This window comes from Ictalurus furcatus, chromosome 25 (assembly GCF_023375685.1).
Source record: "Ictalurus furcatus strain D&B chromosome 25, Billie_1.0, whole genome shotgun sequence".
Taxonomy (NCBI): domain Eukaryota; kingdom Metazoa; phylum Chordata; class Actinopteri; order Siluriformes; family Ictaluridae; genus Ictalurus; species Ictalurus furcatus.
In genome coordinates, this window is record NC_071279.1 from 20,175,341 (window position 1) to 20,193,018 (window position 17,678).

Below are 17,678 nucleotides of genomic sequence, written 5' to 3' on the forward strand. Positions count from 1 at the left end.
GAAAATTCCACTTTTTGAATTAAATTATGAAAAAAAAAGAGAACTTTTCCATGATATTCTAATTTTTTTTTTTTAGACACACCTGTATATACCGTATAGTAACTCTATGGGATCTGCAGATGGGGACCTCTGGTGTTCAAACATTGCAATTGCATGAGTCATAATTAATAAAATGCAGATATCACACATTTCCACAATGCATATCATATATTTGCCTCCTGATGCATCGTGTCACGTGTCATGTATTGTTATACCCCTAGTTATTGAGTTCCAGTCTGGAACATAATACACCCTGGTGTCTTACAAAGATAATCTTTATCTTCGGGTTCTTCCTTTTTCACATGATTCTTTAGGTCCACAGGTGTGATGTGTCCCACAGAGACTGGTGTCGCTTTAAAAAAGCGAAGTACAAAATATACATGAGGAAAAGTCAGTGATGTGGTTCATTCACAAATTAGATTAGACTAAAAATTATTACTGAATATTAGACTAGATTGTAATGTGCCATGTTGACTTACAGAAGTATTCTTCATCTACAGTTTCTTCCTTTTTTACATGTTTCTGAAGGTTCACACAGGTGATGTGTTCTACAGAGCCCGATGTCCCTCCATCTGAAGACGTATATTTTTCTGTCTGAACATCCCCACAAATCCAATTAACAAAGAGTAATAATACTTATTTACAAAAGAAAGTCGATTAAGCGATATCGCATGAGCAAAAGTGCTGTTATACAGAATATCGGCACGGCTGTAATTCAGCCGTAGACACGAGGCTGCAGGTAATCACAGCAGTGCCGATATTCAGTACAGCAGTATCACTGCGAGTGTGATCTTGCTTTTATGTGACAGTTTTCATAATAAGAAATTAATATCAAGTAACTAACATTTCAGACACAATATGATCAAATATTGGTTTAATTGTGCTGTTATGGAAATAATTCCCAAAACAGCCACAGCTAGATAGAGCTTTCCATGTTGCCGTGTAACACACAGACTAACTGACAGCCTGTAGTAAGTGTAGTAACAGTTTCAATGTAATGATCTACTGCTAGATTTGTAATTTATGCAGCAAACACAGATAAGTGGAGTGATACACACAGTGAAATGTCCCAGTGCCGTTATAATAAATATCAGCACTCTTGGAATGTCACTTGACCAATCAAAGTAGTGGACTGAAACTAACTGTGGTATAACACAACATATAGTCCATGAGGATACTGAAGAGACGATAATAACATGGTTTACTTGATTAGTAGGAGAGCATGCAACCTACCAAGGATGGAAGCTGATTAAGAGAAGAACATTCACACAGTCAGGTGAATCTCTTAGTTATTAAAAATGTTATGTTTAATTGCATACATATAGATAACTGTTACCTGTGAGTCAGTGGGACCAGGAGTGTGTGGAGGTTTTCTAGAAGAGCACGGTCGTATCGCTGCTGATTCCATTATAAGGTCTTTTTTTTTTCTTTTCCTTTTTTTTTGTTGGTTTGGTCATTAACCACCACGGTGGTTGTACCACCATCACTCGAGGGTAAAAAAACACATATGCTTTTCTTCTGTGAGTTTACAGCGCCTCCTCTTTCTTCTTCTTCTTCTAAATTTTATTGGCGGTTGACAAACCAGGTTTTTGGTGAATTACCGCCACCAATTGGATAGGAGCAGCGACCGTAGATATAAAGTTCAAGTTCAGATCATTTTCATTTGTTGGACAGTGAAGGAATACATGTTCCACTGTCTCTATTTGGCTGCAATATATGCATCGTCCTGTTTCATAATTCCTTTGAGTTCTCTGACTGATTTCTCTTGCCACTTCTTCTGAATATATGCTTTTATATTTGTTTTTACCTTCTATTTTTCATTAGTTTTTATATCAATATCATAGCAATATTTGGGCACCTTAAAGCTTGTTTAGCCAATATATAGTTAATAGTGTAATAAATCTCTCTCTCTCACACACACACATGAATATATACACATTATAATGTGTGTGTGTGCATGTTTGTGTGTGTGTGTGTATATATATATATATATATATATATATATTTACACACACACACACACACACACACACACACACACACACTCTTACTGCCACTACCAAAACACCAAGCATTATTCCTGTGGAAATATTCTAAGTTTTGAGGCCCGGTTTAGAAAATGCAGTTAGGTATTGACCCAAACTTTTTTTAAATTCAAAGATAGGGAAAATGTTGAGAAAGATGAGAAAATTGATGAGGTGAGTGAGGGGCACAGTAAACTCAATGAAACAAAAGAAAGAAGAGACGAAGACTATTCTTGTGACAGGGAAGATGACTGGAACAGCACTGGTGATAAATATGAAGATGATAATGCTAATAATGATGCCGCATGTTCAGGGCACAATAAGCAGAATGGTAAAGAAGAAAGGAAGGACCAGGATTATTCTTGTGACAGGGAAGATGAGGCTGGAGACAGGAACACTGCAGATGAAAATGAGGATGAAGATGAAAGTTCAGGGCACAATAAGCAGAGTGGTACAGAGGAAAGGAAGGACCAGGATTATTCTTGTGACAGGGAAGTTGAGGGCTCAAAAGGTTGACTGGAAGGGTTCCCTATGTAAATAATTTTGAATTCCTGTGGCTCCCATCCACAATCTAAACATGTACATGAATAAATTAAAAGAAAACAAATAAAAATGTTTGAAATATTAAAACATTAGTGGATCATCAGTTCTTTTAATTATTTCATTAATAGGACATCTTTTTTTTTTTTTTTTTTGAAGAAAACCATTCAATCCAGTACGGTTCATTTTGACCCCCTTTATGTATTCGTTAAAGTTTTTTTGGTTCATGCATTGTAGGGTTAAATATCAAAAATCTAAAAGGTGTGCATCATACCGGACACCTAGTTGAACACTTTACAGTTGGTTGTGTGACTGTACATCATTCCCAACAAATGCTATTGAGCTTTAAATAATGGTATATTTTGTGTATGGGCACATTCTTTAGTGAAATTCATATCTAATTCACATGTGATTTAATAGCTTGTTTTAATAAATATCAAAAATCTAAAAGGTGTGCATCATACCTGACACCTAGATGAACACTTTACAGTTGGTTGTGTGACTGTACATCATTCCCTTCTAATGCTATTGAGCTTAAAATTATGGTATATTTTGTGTATGAGCCCATGCAGTAATAAAATACATGGCAATTTTTACATATGATTTAATAGTATATTTTGTTAAATATCAAAAATCTGAGAGGTGTGCATTATAGCTGACACCTAGATGAACTGTACAGTTGGTTATATGACTAAGTCATTCTCTTCAAATGCTATTGAAGTTAGAAACGTGTTTAACAGTGTCGTATATAACTTTAGAGATGGACCCTTAATTTCCGCATATCTGCGAATTTCGAACGTCCAACGTCAAGCCAACTTTATGCCAGTCGGCAAACGGGCATTAACTGGTCTTAGACACGAATTGAGAAAATGGACGAGAACAGGATCAAAACCATGACGCGAAAACAAAGCTCAAAATATGCTTGGTGTGGGTCTGGCAATAAGCGCACAGAAACACATAATACTTGCCTCGAACAAAAAAAAACAAAAAACGAGGGGTTTAAATAATTAACGTAATTAATGGTAACACAAAAACAGCTGTGAATGATCACACGCGAGAGCGACAACCAATTAAGTAAACATATTCAATGATAACCCAGAAGCACGCGCAGTCACACTTCGGCACTTAGTGCAAGGGGAAATCCTTGAGAGTACACAGAGAGGAAGCCATATGGAAAAGTACCTCATAACCACGGTTAAATATGGTGGTGGCTCTTTAATGTTTTGGGCTGTTTTTCTGCCAGAGGACCTGGACATTTTGTTAGGATACATGGCATCATGGACTCGATCAAATATCAACAGATATTTGTCCAAATGGCCCACGTGAGCCCATAGTCACTCTGTCCAAAATGTCTGAAAATTGGTATACTTGCCTTATTTTTCATAGGGAACAAAAAGCCATTGGGACCCACAAAGTCCGCCACGGTAGATGTCCAAGTACATTGAAAATTTGTCTAAAACTACAAAAATCTTCTTCTTATGAACCGTAGGTCCAAATGGTATAATTGTGGCTTTGTGTCTTTCTATAGGGTGATAAGCAATAAGGAATCAAGTAAAAATTGGCCGAACTATTTACATAATGGTGAATTGACAACTGTTGCACATTTTTCTTGTGTCCATAAATCAATGGAACTTTAACCTATGTACTTTATCTGTGCCACCCACAAAGAGGACACTACAGTGTGTTACCATGTGTGATGGCAACCTCATATCTCCAAAAACAATGACATTAGAAGGATCCTGAGCTCCATAGCACCACCTCGGTTTTGAATGCAAATTTGACACCCTTGTAGCGCACGAAAAGTCAGGGAAATTTGGCGTACTCATCACACTTTGCCCAAATTGTATAATTCTTTGGTCATTTCTTTTAGGTTTTGGCCAGTTGACTCCATAGTGCCCCCTAACATTTCTGAATGACTTTATTGTTGTATTTGCCACAAAGTTCAACTGATCTTTACAAATTTTGGTGGAGAATTTGTCCACATCATATCAGACCTATTTCCCATTGGCTTGTATTAGCTCCACCCAACAGGAAGCCATTTTGACAGTTTCGTGTTTCTTCATATAATTGAACAAACTCTTTTGTACTCCTTCTACAAAGATAATAAGATTCACTTGACATTTATAAACTCCAGACATTTGTGATTATAAATTGCAAGGAAATAGTGGTTATCTTAAACGAGGATGTAATGGTGTGCAATAGATTTGCTTGACACACAACACTAAATCAGATTCAAAGGCTTTAATGGTAAGGAGATAGTTGATTTGACAGTCATGAAATTTGGCATGAGCATGAATGTCACCATTTATATAAAAAAACAAAATATTTTACATTGGATTGAGGGACTCTGCCCAACAGAATGTTGGACAATTTTGGAATTCATGCATTTTTTCAGAAACCTTTTTCGTATTCCTGCTAGAGAGTTCAGCAGATTTCCTTTATATTTGGTTGTAATACACTTCAGATAGATATAATTATAAATCACCAAGGAATTGTGGATATCTCAAATGAGGACATAATGACTGCAAATGGATTTGCATGAGAAGCCACGACAAAAAAGGAAGTGGACATAACTTGATGATGTTTGGTTTGATAAGCATCAACTTGTGCATGGCTTCTAATGGGTCACTCCTGATTACAGTAATGTGACAATTATGAGTCATCATTATAGCACCACCAAGACTGAAACTGTTATATTGGACTTTAAAAAGAGTTGAAATGGGTTTACCATATGGATTCTCATTTAGTTATTAGAGGGTTTGTCTGATTTGCATGAAAAATAGTCATGTAAACCTAGAATTAATTGAATAGGGTGCAGTGATGTGTGATTAAAATGTTCTCATTGTCAGAAATTATGCCATGCTAAATAGGAAGCGTGAATAATTCTGTGCTGGTTTGAATTATGGGCTGTAAATTTAATGTAATTACTCAATAGCAAGTCCTGATTACATGCATTTGATTTGTGCTTTTAGTTTTAGCATCACTTATATGGAAAAGTAGGTGCACTGCACTTTGATATACTAGTATAAGGTTTGTTCGATTTACCTGAAATTTGCCTACATCAATGTATAGACACAATGTGTGTGATCTGTGTAAAATTTTCCTGCACTTGCATGCCAGTGCGAGGGCCCTTCCTCCCCCTGTGACAGAAGGACCTCTCGTTGTTATTATCATCATTATTATTATTATTATTATAATTATTATTATTAGGGCCCGAGCACCGGAGGTGCTAAAGTCATACTGTTTTGGAATGTTTTTTCACAATCTTTTATTTTTTAACACATTCACCCATTTTGTAGGCCTTTGTCATGTGTGGAAACTTTCAAAACTTGGTACACACATAAGACCTGCATAAAATCAAAACGTTATGTCATGTTTAGGCTTGGGTGTGGTCGAGGAGCTCTACAGCTCCAACAAACGCAGTCAATGTTTGGGATAAAACTGCTCAGAGGTGCAAAAGATGGTATGTTTACTGATCTCATCATGCAAGACAAAAGTTCACTTGGTTTTATTGGACTCCACTAAACAGATGAAATTGGCTCCAATCACACACTGTCACAGGATATGGCATGGCACTGTAAATGGATTGATACCCTTCCATGTTCAAGATTCCTTTTACCCTTTACAAATTTCCCACTTTACCAGCACCAAAGCACAGCCAGACCCTCACATTCCCTCAACCGTGCTTGACAGATGGCATCAAGCACTCCAACATCTTTTCATTTGTTCTGCACCTCCCAAATGATGTTCTTGGTGAGCCAAACACCTTACTTAGTGCACAATTGTGCACTGGGACCTACAACTTCTTTTTCTATCCTAGTTAGAGCCCATCTGTACTGTTCTGTGAAGGGAGTAGTACACACATTTATAAATAATTTCAATTTAGTGCCAGTTTCTGACATGGAATAGCCTTCATTTCTCATAACAATAGACTGGTGAGTTTGTGAAAAAAGCAAGCTCTTTCTTTCTGGCCATTTTGAGACCATAATCGAAATCACAAAATGCTGATGCTATAGCAACCCAAGTATCCTAAAGAAGGTCAGTTTTATTGCTTCTTTACACCGTACAACCACTTTCAGCTGTGTTATTATACTTGCACACTGATACATGTTTCTAATGATATATTTAGCTAATACAATGGAATTACAACAGGGACATGATCGTTGCCAAAAATGAGCTTTGGTATGCGTATGTAGATATTCCATTAAAAAACAGCTGTTTCCAACTATAATCATTTACAACATTAACAATGTCTAGACTGTATATCTGTTCTAATGTTAATTAAAATTAAAAACAATTACAATTTTATTTAAAAATAAATTGATTTACTTTTAAAAACAAGGCAATGTCTCAGTGATTCCAAACTTTTGTATACATACCTTATCATGGTGACTGTTAAAGGCCATTGAATAAAATGGCCTTTAAATTTTTTTTAAATTTATTTAGAGATCATACATTACAGGTCTCCGACTCCATGCTAGAGCACTCAGGTGTTAAAGGCACCTGAAAAAGTAAATCTCATCTCAGTAACTATGCTATGTGAATTTCTTGGTGTTGTATAAAATTACTCTTTTGATTAAACCTCTTCCCACATTCTGAGCACTCTTACAGCTTTTCTACTATGTGAATGCGCTGATGTTTTTGTAGATGACTCTGTTGATTAAAGCTCTTCCCACACTCTGAGCAGTGATGTGGCTTTTCTCCTGTGTGAATGCGCTGATGTCTTTGTAGATCACACTGTTGATTAAAGCTCTTCCCACACTCTGAGCAGTGATGTGGCTTTTCTCCTGTGTGAATGCGCTGGTGTCTTTGTAGATCACACTGTTGCTTAAAGCTCTTCCTACATTCTGAGCAGTGATACGGCTTTTCTCCGGTGTGAATGCGCTGGTGTATTTGTAGTACACTCAGTCGAATAAAGCTCTTCCCACACTCTGAGCAGTGATACGGCTTTTCCCCTGTGTGAATGCGCTGGTGTGTTTGTAGATTACTCTGGTGATTAAAGCTCTTCCCACACTCTGTGCAGTGATACGGCTTTTCTCCTGTGTGAATGCGCTGGTGTTGTCCAAGTTTACTCCGGTCAGTAAAACTCTTCCCACAATCTGAGCAGTGATACGGCTTTTCTCCTGTGTGAACGCGCTGGTGTTTTTGTAGATTACTCTGGTGATTAAAACTCTTCCCACACTCTGAGCAGTGATACGGCTTTTCTCCAGTGTGAATGCGCTGGTGTCTTTGTAGTACACTCGGTCGAATAAAGCTCTTCCCACAATCTGAGCAGTGATGTGGCTTTTCTCCTGTGTGAATGCACTGGTGTTGTCCGAGTTTACTCTGGTCAGTAAAGCTCTTCCCACACTCTGTGCAGTGATACGGCTTTTCTCCTGGGTGAATGCGCTGGTGTCTTTGTAGATTACTCTGGTGATTAAAGCTCTTCCCACACTGTGAGCAGTGATATGGCTTTTCTCCTGTGTGAATGCGCTGGTGTGATTGTAGGTCACTCTGTCGAATAAAACTCTTCCCACACTCTGAGCAGTGATATGGTTTTTCTCCTGTGTGAATGCGCTGGTGTTGTCTGAGATAACGTCGGACAGTAAAACTCTTCCCACACCGTGAGCAGGGATAGACTTCTTTCTGCGTTTGTTTATTAGAGGAGTTACTGTTGAGTGTAATGGCGGCTGTTTGCGCAATAGTGGAGCTTACTGCGGTGATCGTGTTCATGTCTATTAACTCTCCTGACTGTAGCAGTCTCTCATATTCCTCATAGTGGTATCTTCTGATGTGTTTGTGGAGGTAAATTTGAGATGTATAGGAAAGTGAACACCAGGAGCAGGAGAAAAGTTGTACCTGGGCATGATCCATGTCTGGAGCAGAAAATGAACACTATTAGTATTAAACTTATTGTGAAAATAGTTTAATTATTTTTATAAAAAAGAATGAATATAACCAACGCTCTATAGTTCATAATTGAGGAAATGACAAATAACTTCTGGTGATGTACAGAGAATGGCTAACCAAGTCACACAGCACAGAATTGAAATGTAAATATTAGAGGCAAGACCTCTATCCTCTATCTTAAACTTTTTTTTAGTAGCTTCTAAGGGATCCCAACAAGGCCACAAGAAAAAACAGGATTTACATACAGATTGAGGGAAGTTCTAGTAGCCCTACTAGGCTAACTATGCCACATGGGTTATATCGCTAAAAATGTTATCATGATAAAGTCTTCTATGATCGAATGATCGATCCCACAAATGATCACAATACAGAATTTCATAATACTGACAGCTTTTAAAGAATATTTTTCTAAATAATGCAGACTGTGCAAATGTCCATTATTGTTTAAAATATTCAGAACATATATACATCCACACTGTATTTAAAATATTATATAAATCTACATGGAAGAATCCTTCTTTCACCAATATATTTAGTGGAATCATATCTTTAACCATGAAATCGATTAAAGGTTACAACCTTTCATGTGGAAAAATAGGGACAACCCCAGCCCCAATAAAAAAGTAAAGTTTTTTACGCTTTTGAACAATTTTCCTGCTTCTGTGGATTCCTTATTGGATTATTTCCACAACAGCTATAATCAGACAAGAGTGACCATTTGATGTTGGATTATTTAATAGAAAAAAGGATAGGCTGACTGAAAGGAAATTCTCTTATATCATGTACTCTCTTATATTATGAACTGTATTAAGACACCTTGGATACGGGGAATACTGGGTTATAGTTTTTGTTTGTGTGTCTCTGTGCTATCAAATACCTATGATGAATGTATTCATTTAATTACCTCTTTGAATAAGCTGATCAACTGCCATCCTTTATCAATGTGCTGACACATGTATTTTCTATATCTTGAAAGAACTTATTAGACTTGGAAGCCAGCACCGCATACCACACCCTCTTTCCGGAGAATGCGGCAGACACCGGAGAGGTAAAGAAGGAGATCCTGGCATGGTATGGCCAAACTTCCCACTGAGCGGCAGCGGACTTCCATCGGTGGAGCTACCGGCCGGGGGCCCAGCCCCGTAGTCAAATGAACACCCTCCTGCACCTCACCAAACAGTGGCTCCATCCTGACCAGTGCACCGCCACCAAGGTGGCAGAAAAGGTGGCCATGGACCGGTTCCTGAGAGATCTGCCGCCCCAGGAGTGCCGAGCCATGGGAATACAGGTGCCCGGAAACCCCAAGGAGCTACTAACTGCCCTAGAACTCGCCCTGCCCCTCTTGGAATTCGGCCGGGATGGGCAGCGACCCCATAGTCGGCCCGGAAGGGGGCCGTTACATTGGCCCGACCGCCAGCGCGCTGCCGAAAGAAAAGAGGTCATCCGAAAACGCCTCAGCTACTGGACACCTCAGGAGGAGGCCAGGCCGATGAAACTGGATCGGGGACGCCGCAGGAGGGTCAAGACTCCGGGCTGACCGGAGGGGGCCACCCCACACTCCAGACCCACCGAAACCAGCCCAGCGAAGGAAGGAGGCCCCAGCGTAGCCGGCCTACATGGCCCGGGGCAAGGGGAACGCCCTGGCTGAAGGTAAGGCACACACACCCAAAGACCCACTCTCGTCTATATTTCAACAGGTGAGCCGGCAGGGGAACTTCGGCTGGGAGCAGAAGGAGGACGACTGCCTGAAGCATTGCTGGGCCCAGGTGCGGCAGATTGAGGGGGTTGACCAAAACCCAGAACACAGGCTAGCCACCTCCTACTTTCTAGTCAGGGGAGGCCTGCTATACCACCGAACCCAAGGCAGAAGGGAAAACATGGACCACCTGGTAGTCCCCAAGACCCGAACCCAAACACTGTTGCACCTGGCCCATACCGATCTGCTCGGGGGCCACTTGGGGGGCCCGAAACACCGGGGAAAAAACTGAAGGACCGCTTCACCTGGCCGGGGATGGACGCAGAGGTTCGGGCCTTTTGTCAATGGTGCCCTTAGTGTCAGCATACCGCCCCAGGAAGCCCCTGCCGGCACCCCTGATTCCTCTTCCCATCGTCAGCGTCCCCTTCAAAAGGATCGGCACGGACCTTGAAGGGCCACTCCCCAAATCTGCCCGGGGTCAGGAGTACATACTCATCATCGTGGACTACACCACCCCGTACCCCAAGCCGGTGCCACTATGCAAAGCCAGCTCCCGCAACATCACCAGAGAACTGTTACTCCTATTCAGTCGTGTGGGGATCCCAAAGGACATTCTGACCGACCAAGGTACGCCTTTGGTGTCCAAGCTAATGTCTGATCTGTGTCGGCTGTTACAGGTGAAACACCTCAAGACGTCTGTCTACCACCTGCAAACTGATGGACTGGTCGAGAGATTCAACCAGACGCTAAAACAGATGTTGCATCGGGTGGAAGGAAGGAAGTGGGACCGCCTCCTTCCCTATATGCTCTTCCCCATCTGGGAGTGCCCCCAGGCATCCATGGGCTTCACCCCCTTCGAGCTCCTCTTTGGATGGTAACCCAAATAGTTCAGGAGCACATGCAAGCCGCCCAGGAAGAACAGAAAAGGGTGTACAACCGTCCCACGCAGCCTCGGGAGTTCTAACCGGGCGATCGGGTGCTTCTACTAGTGCTCAGTAGCGCCTGCAAGTTCCTGGCCCGGTGGCAAGGCCCATACATTTACATTTATTCACTTAGCAGATGCTTTTATCCAAAGCGACTTACAAATGAGAAAAATACAAGCAAAGCGATATATCAAGCAGATAACAATACAAGTAGTGCTACTATACAAGATCTTTAATTGAGTTCCAGAAGAAGCAAAGTGCACAGAGTAGAGGTGTAAGTGCAATTTTTATTTATTTATTTTTAAATGAGTTGGTAAGGTGTTCACGGAAGAGGTGGGTCTTTAGCTGTTTTTTGAAGATGGTGAGAGATTCTGCGGTCCGGATTGAGAATGGAAGTTCATTCCACCACTGAGGAACAGTTAGCGTGAAGGTTCTGGAAAGGGACCTTGCGCCACGCTGAGTGGGAACTACTAAACGTCGGTCGCTATTCGATCGTACATTGCGAGAGGGAACGTAGGCCTTCAGGAGAGAGTGGAGGTAGGAGGGTGCTGTTCCTGACAAGGTCTTGTAGGTGAGCATTAAGGCCTTGAATTTGATGCGGGCAGCTACAGGAAGCCAGTGCAGGGAGATGAAGAGGGGTGTGACATGGGTTCTCTCGGGCTGGTTGAAGACGAGGCGCGCTGCAGCATTCTGAATCATCTGAAGGGGTTTGATGGAGCTGGCTGGGAGGCCTGAAAGCAGTGAGTTGCAGTAGTCCAGTTTAGAGATAACTAGAGCCTGGACTAGTATCTGTGTAGCCTGTTCGGTGAGGTAGGGTTGGATTTTCTTGACGTTGTACAGGATGAACCTACAGGACCTTGCAGTTGTTGAGATGTGGTCTGTAAAGGTCAAGCTGTCATCAACAATCACCCCAAGGTTCCTGGCCATCCTGGTTGGCATGAGTGTGAGTGAGCTGAGCTGTACAGTGAGGTTGTGGTTGATTGAGGGACAGGCTGGGATGGCAAGAATCTCAGATTTTGCCAGGTTAAGCTTAAGAAGGTGTTCCCTCATCCAGACCGAGATGTCCGACAGGCAAGCAGAGACGCGTGCAAAGATGGATGGATCGTCAGGCTGGAAGGACAAACAGAGTTGGGTGTCATCAGCATAGCAATGATATGAGAAGTCATGAGACTCAATCACCTGCACTAGAGATGTTGTGTAGATAGAAAAGAGGAGTGGACCCAGAACTGACCCCTGTGGAACACCAGTTGTGAGTTGCTGAGTTTCAGAAATACCTCCCCTCCATAATACCTTGAAGGATCTGTCAGAGAGATAGGATTCCACCCAGCGCAGAACCGTTCCAGTGATGCCCAGGCTGGAGAGAGTTGACAGGAGGATCTGATGATTCACAGTGTCAAAAGCAGCAGAGAGGTCAAGTAGGATGAGGACAGATGATCTAGAGGTTGCTCTTGCTAGTCGTAAGGCTTCAGTGACGGAAAGCAGAGCAGTCTCCGTGGAGTGATTGCTCTTGAAGCCATACAAGTCCTCAAGTGAAAAGGCACCGTCAACTACCACCTGCAGCAGCCCGGTAAATGAGCAGAGGAAAAACTCTACCACGTGAATCTGCTGAAGTAGCGAGTAGAACCAGCACCGGTAGTACTGGCGTACATGGCTCTGGACACAGATCCCGGCAAGGGTACCTTGGTAGAATTGGAGGAAGATCTTACCCCCACACAAAGACAGGAGCTAACTGAGTTGGTGAACCAATTCTCTGATGTGTTTTCTACCTCCCCAGGAATGACGCAGTTGGTCCACAACGAGATCAAGTCCCATCCAGGAGTAGTGGTAAGACAGTGGCCCTACCATGTCCCAGAGGCCCAGCTCAAGGCTATCGAGGAAGAAGTTGGCCAAATGCTGCGAGACCACATCATAGAGGAGTCCAACAGCCCCTGGTCCAGCCCCATCGTCGTTGTGCCGAAGTCGGACGGAAGTATGCAGTTATGCAGCTTTGTAATGACTTCCAGAAGCTGAACCAGGTCTCCGAGTTCGATAGCTATCCCCTCCTCTGAGTGGATGACCTCGTGGAGCGACTGGGGAGGGCCTGGTTCATATCTACCCTGGACCTAACAAAAGGCTACTGCGAAGTCACGCTGGCACTGGATGTGAGACTGAAGACTACCTTCTGCACGGCCACCGATCACTGGCAGTACCGGGTTCTCCCCTTCAGGCTACATGGGGCGCCCGCAACGTTCCAGCGGCTGATGGACATTGTCCTTCGACCCCACTGTATGTTTGCAGCCGGCCTCCCTAGACAACATAGTCATCCATTCCTCCACTTGATCGGACCACCTGTTCCACCTGGGGGAGGTCCTGAAGGAACTCCGGAAGGCTGGGCTGACAGCCATCCCCAAGAAATGCCACCTAGGGCTGACCGAGGCACAGTACCTGGGCTACTGTATTGGCCGGGGTATGCTGAAGCCACAGGCAAAGAAAATCGAGGCAGTGAAGGACTACCCCCAGCCCACATCAAAGAAACAAGCTAAACAGAAATGAGTTTAGAGGCTTGTCACAGTGGGCTCAAAATCCAGCATACACTCTTAAGCACATTATCATAAAATGACTCAACGAAGTATGTTATCACTCTAAACCAATGGAGCAAGTATCAAAAATGTCCTCAAAGAGGTGAAAAGTGCAAAAACTGAAAGACAGCTGTATAGCTGACATGACCCTCTGTGTCACCACACCTCACCTTCCTTACAAGCATGAAAACATCTTGTCTTCAGCAGGGTGGTGAAAGCTTGGTATCCCATACATCCTGTGTTAGATCAAGTGAACTGACTGAAAGGCAACAATAAACTGCCAGCTGTCTGACTGCCTCACAGCTACCACTGTTGCTGAAGATCACCTGAATGTGGAGGACACTTGATTTCACACATGATACAGGAGGTCTTTCCTGACTGGGAGCTTGCATGACAATAAATGTTGATATTAATAAACTGTACAGTATACCAAGAGTTTGAATGAGAATTAAAGTGCAGTGTTACTCAACCCCAGTCTATCCTTGTATGGATGTTGTCGGCATCTTCAGACTCTTCCTCTTTTACCTGCTTCCTTTCTCCATTATTTTGGTCTACATCTTCCACAGAGATTGATGTCCCAGCATCTGAAATTCCAAGATTTACAATTAAATACTGTCAACTCAAGTAAATCTATGAAGGACTGGTCGAGTCACAAATAAAGCCTAGTTAAGACTTCAAATAGTTATTCAGTGGGGTGTAACAATACAGGATTTGATTCAATTCATGATACTAGGTTCTGACATTAAAATATTGTGACAAACAAAATCTGAATGGAGGAATACTATGACTGAAAAGAGTACTACTATTTATTTCTGAATCATATCAATGTGCATTTTTGTCTTACAAACAAAGGTTTAATATTGTAAAACAAAATGTACTACAGAGTCACTATACCTTAAAACTAAATAAATAAAAGGTATAAATTCTCCCAAATTTTTTTTTTTGCATAAACCAGTTCCTCCAGGATTTCATGATTGCAGAAATGAACACAAAATAAAGCAAACTCCACAATATTCAGAGGAGCTTGCAATTTGTTTTTTATTACTGCAGATTTGGGTGAAAACGTGCCAATGTGACGTCATTGATTCATAAGAGTCGAACATGAGTACAGGTAAAAGGTTTCATTTACCAACAAGCATCACTGCGAAAGACCGTGCAAAACAGTTTAGAGTAATTGCAATTTCGCCATTTCAAGTAGTTTTCACATAAAAAGTACAAAATACTCTGCAACTTGCATCACAAGTTTTTAAAAAAAGCCACAGCACAATCATGCATTTTTGGCCTCAACAATAACAAAAAAACTTCAGAAATCCTGTACAAACTGATAAACAAAATCTATAACCTGGGAAACAGGAAAATGATCGATTGAAACATAATTAGTTCTGCAGCAGTGCCCAGAGGTGTCATTTTAGCCAGAAACAGACCTCCAAATTTTGAAGAAATTCCCAAATTCTTTTTCAGGCACCAAAGATCACAGATGCATAGGGCTGGTGTCATATGAAAACTGCTGAAGAGACCTTTTATGGTTATTATGTGGTGGTGTAACTGTATAACATATAACGTGTCAGTAATTGTGACAATCAGTCACTTTTCAAGTGCAGATGATTCCCAACTTGGTAACGCTGCTCTCTGCAAGAAAGAATGTGATCATGTGACCAGTATGCTCTCTATATACAGTATTTTAACTCCATGGGATCTGCAGATTGGGACCTCTGATGTTCAAATACTGCAACTGCATGAGCAATAATTAATACGATGCGGAAATGTGTGATATGAGCATCGCAGATCATCACATTTTTGCCTCCTGATGCATTGTGTCATGTGTCATGTATTGTCACACCCCTAGTTATTGAGTTCCAGTCTGGACCGTAATACACCCTGTTGTCTTACAGAGATAGTCTTTATCTTCAGCTTCTTCCTTTTTCACATGATTCTGTAGGTCCACAGGTGTGATGTGTCCCACAGAGACTGGTGTCGCTTTAAAAAAGTGAAGTACAAAATATAAATGGGGAAAAGTCAGTGATGTGGTTCATTCAAAAATTAGATTAGACAAAAAAGTATTACTGAATATTAGACTGGATTGTAATGTGCCATGTTGACTTACAGAAGTATTCTTCATCTACAGTTTCTTCCTTTTTTACATGTTTCTGAAGGTTCACACAGGTGATGTGTTCTACAGAGCCTGATGTCCCTCCATCTGAAGACGTATATTTTTCTGTCTGAACATCCCCACAAAGCTAATGAACAAAGAGTAATAATACTTATTTACAAAAGAAAGTCGATTAAGCGATATTGCATGAGCAAAAGTGCTGTTATACAGAATATCGGCACGGCTGTGATTCGGCCGTAGACACGAGGCTGCAGGTAATCACAGCAGTGCCGATATTCAGTACAGCAGTACAACTGTGAGTGTGATCTTGCTTTAATGTGACAGCTTTCTTAATAAGAAATTAATATCAAGTAGCCAACATTTCAGACACAATATGATCAAATATTGGTTTAATTTTGCTGCCATGGAAATAATTCCCACTAACAGCCTGTAGTAAGTGTAGTAACAGTTTCAATGTAATGATCTACTGCTAGATTTGTAATTTATGCAGCAAACACAGATAAGTGGAGTGATACACACAGTGAAGTGTCCCAGTGCCGTTATAATAAATATCAGCACTCTTGGAATGTCACTTGACCAATCAAAGTAGTGGTCTGAAACTAACTGTGGTATAACACAACATATAGTCCATGAGGATACTGAAGAGACGATAATAACATGGTTCACTTGATTAGTAGGAGAGCATGCAACCTACCAAGGATGGAAGCTGATTAAGAGAAGAACATTCACACAGTCAGGTGAATCTCTTAGTTATTAAAAATGTTATGTTTAATTGCACACATATAGATAACTGTTACCTGTGACTCAGTGGGACCAGGAGTATGTGGAGGTTTTCTAGAAGAACACGGTCGTATCCCTGCTGATTCCATTATAAGGTCTTATTATGAGGTCTAAATGGTGTTTCTGGAAAAGGAGGCTCTGATCATAAGCATAACCCACTGTAATCTAAAATACTTCATGTAAATTATGAAGCTTTCATTTAAAAGAAAACTGGGAGAATAAAAAATGATTTAATACACCACTGTATCATTCTCTCTGTACTGCACTTCGAAGGTTTGGGATTCAGTCACTAACTATTAGCCGAGCAGCTCAGCTAGTTAAACTTACCTCAGGTTTTAAAGTAGAACATAGTGAACATCCTCAAATACAGACACAGTAACAAGCTTGTTTTTAAATCGATCAAATCTGTAATTGTATATAAACCAGTCAGGAATATTTTCATGTAGAAAAGATTACCTCAGTGACAAAAATCCACTGTTTACTCGGGGTGAAACACCGCCTATACTCTTCTTCTGTTGTGAGTTTACAGAGTCTCTTTCTTCTTCTTTTAAAGATTGGTTTTTAGCGGTTGGTAAACCTGCTTTTTGGTCCATTACCGCCACCAACTGGATGGGAGCAGCGAACGTAGGTATTAAAAAAGAAAGAAAAAAGGGGGATGGGTATATCCATCCATCCATCTTCAACCGCTTACTCCTTTTCAGGGTCGCGGGGAAACCTGGAGCCTATCCCAGGGAGCATCGGGCACAAGTCGGAGTACACCCTGGACAGAGTGCCAGTAGAGAGAGATAGTTTGTATATATTGTAACCTTAGTTTTGACAGGTATAGGTCAAAGGTCAAAAAGATACACATTCTAACTCTCTATATCTAGATCAAAGGTCATGATCATAAAAATATTTATAGTTATGTTAAATCTGGATCACATCCATTCGTGACAGAAACGTTACCATACATGGTATGGCCATGTGTTTTCCACCCCACACACGTTGCACACATGTTCTTTCTAACACTCTGTGGTAGGTCATAAAAATATATATAGTTATGTTAAATCTGGATCACATCCATTCGTGACCATACCTGGTACGGCCATATGTTTTCCACTCCACACACACACGTTGCAC

The 17,678-nt window shown here is 41.3% G+C and overlaps 1 pseudogene; it reads right to left on the bottom strand.

Annotated features, from left to right (window-relative positions):
* The window catches only part of LOC128601515 (zinc finger protein 585A-like), a 38,792-nt pseudogene extending 21,786 nt beyond the window's left edge, over positions 1-17,006 (bottom strand).
* Positions 17,007-17,678: the final 672 nt, after the last annotated feature.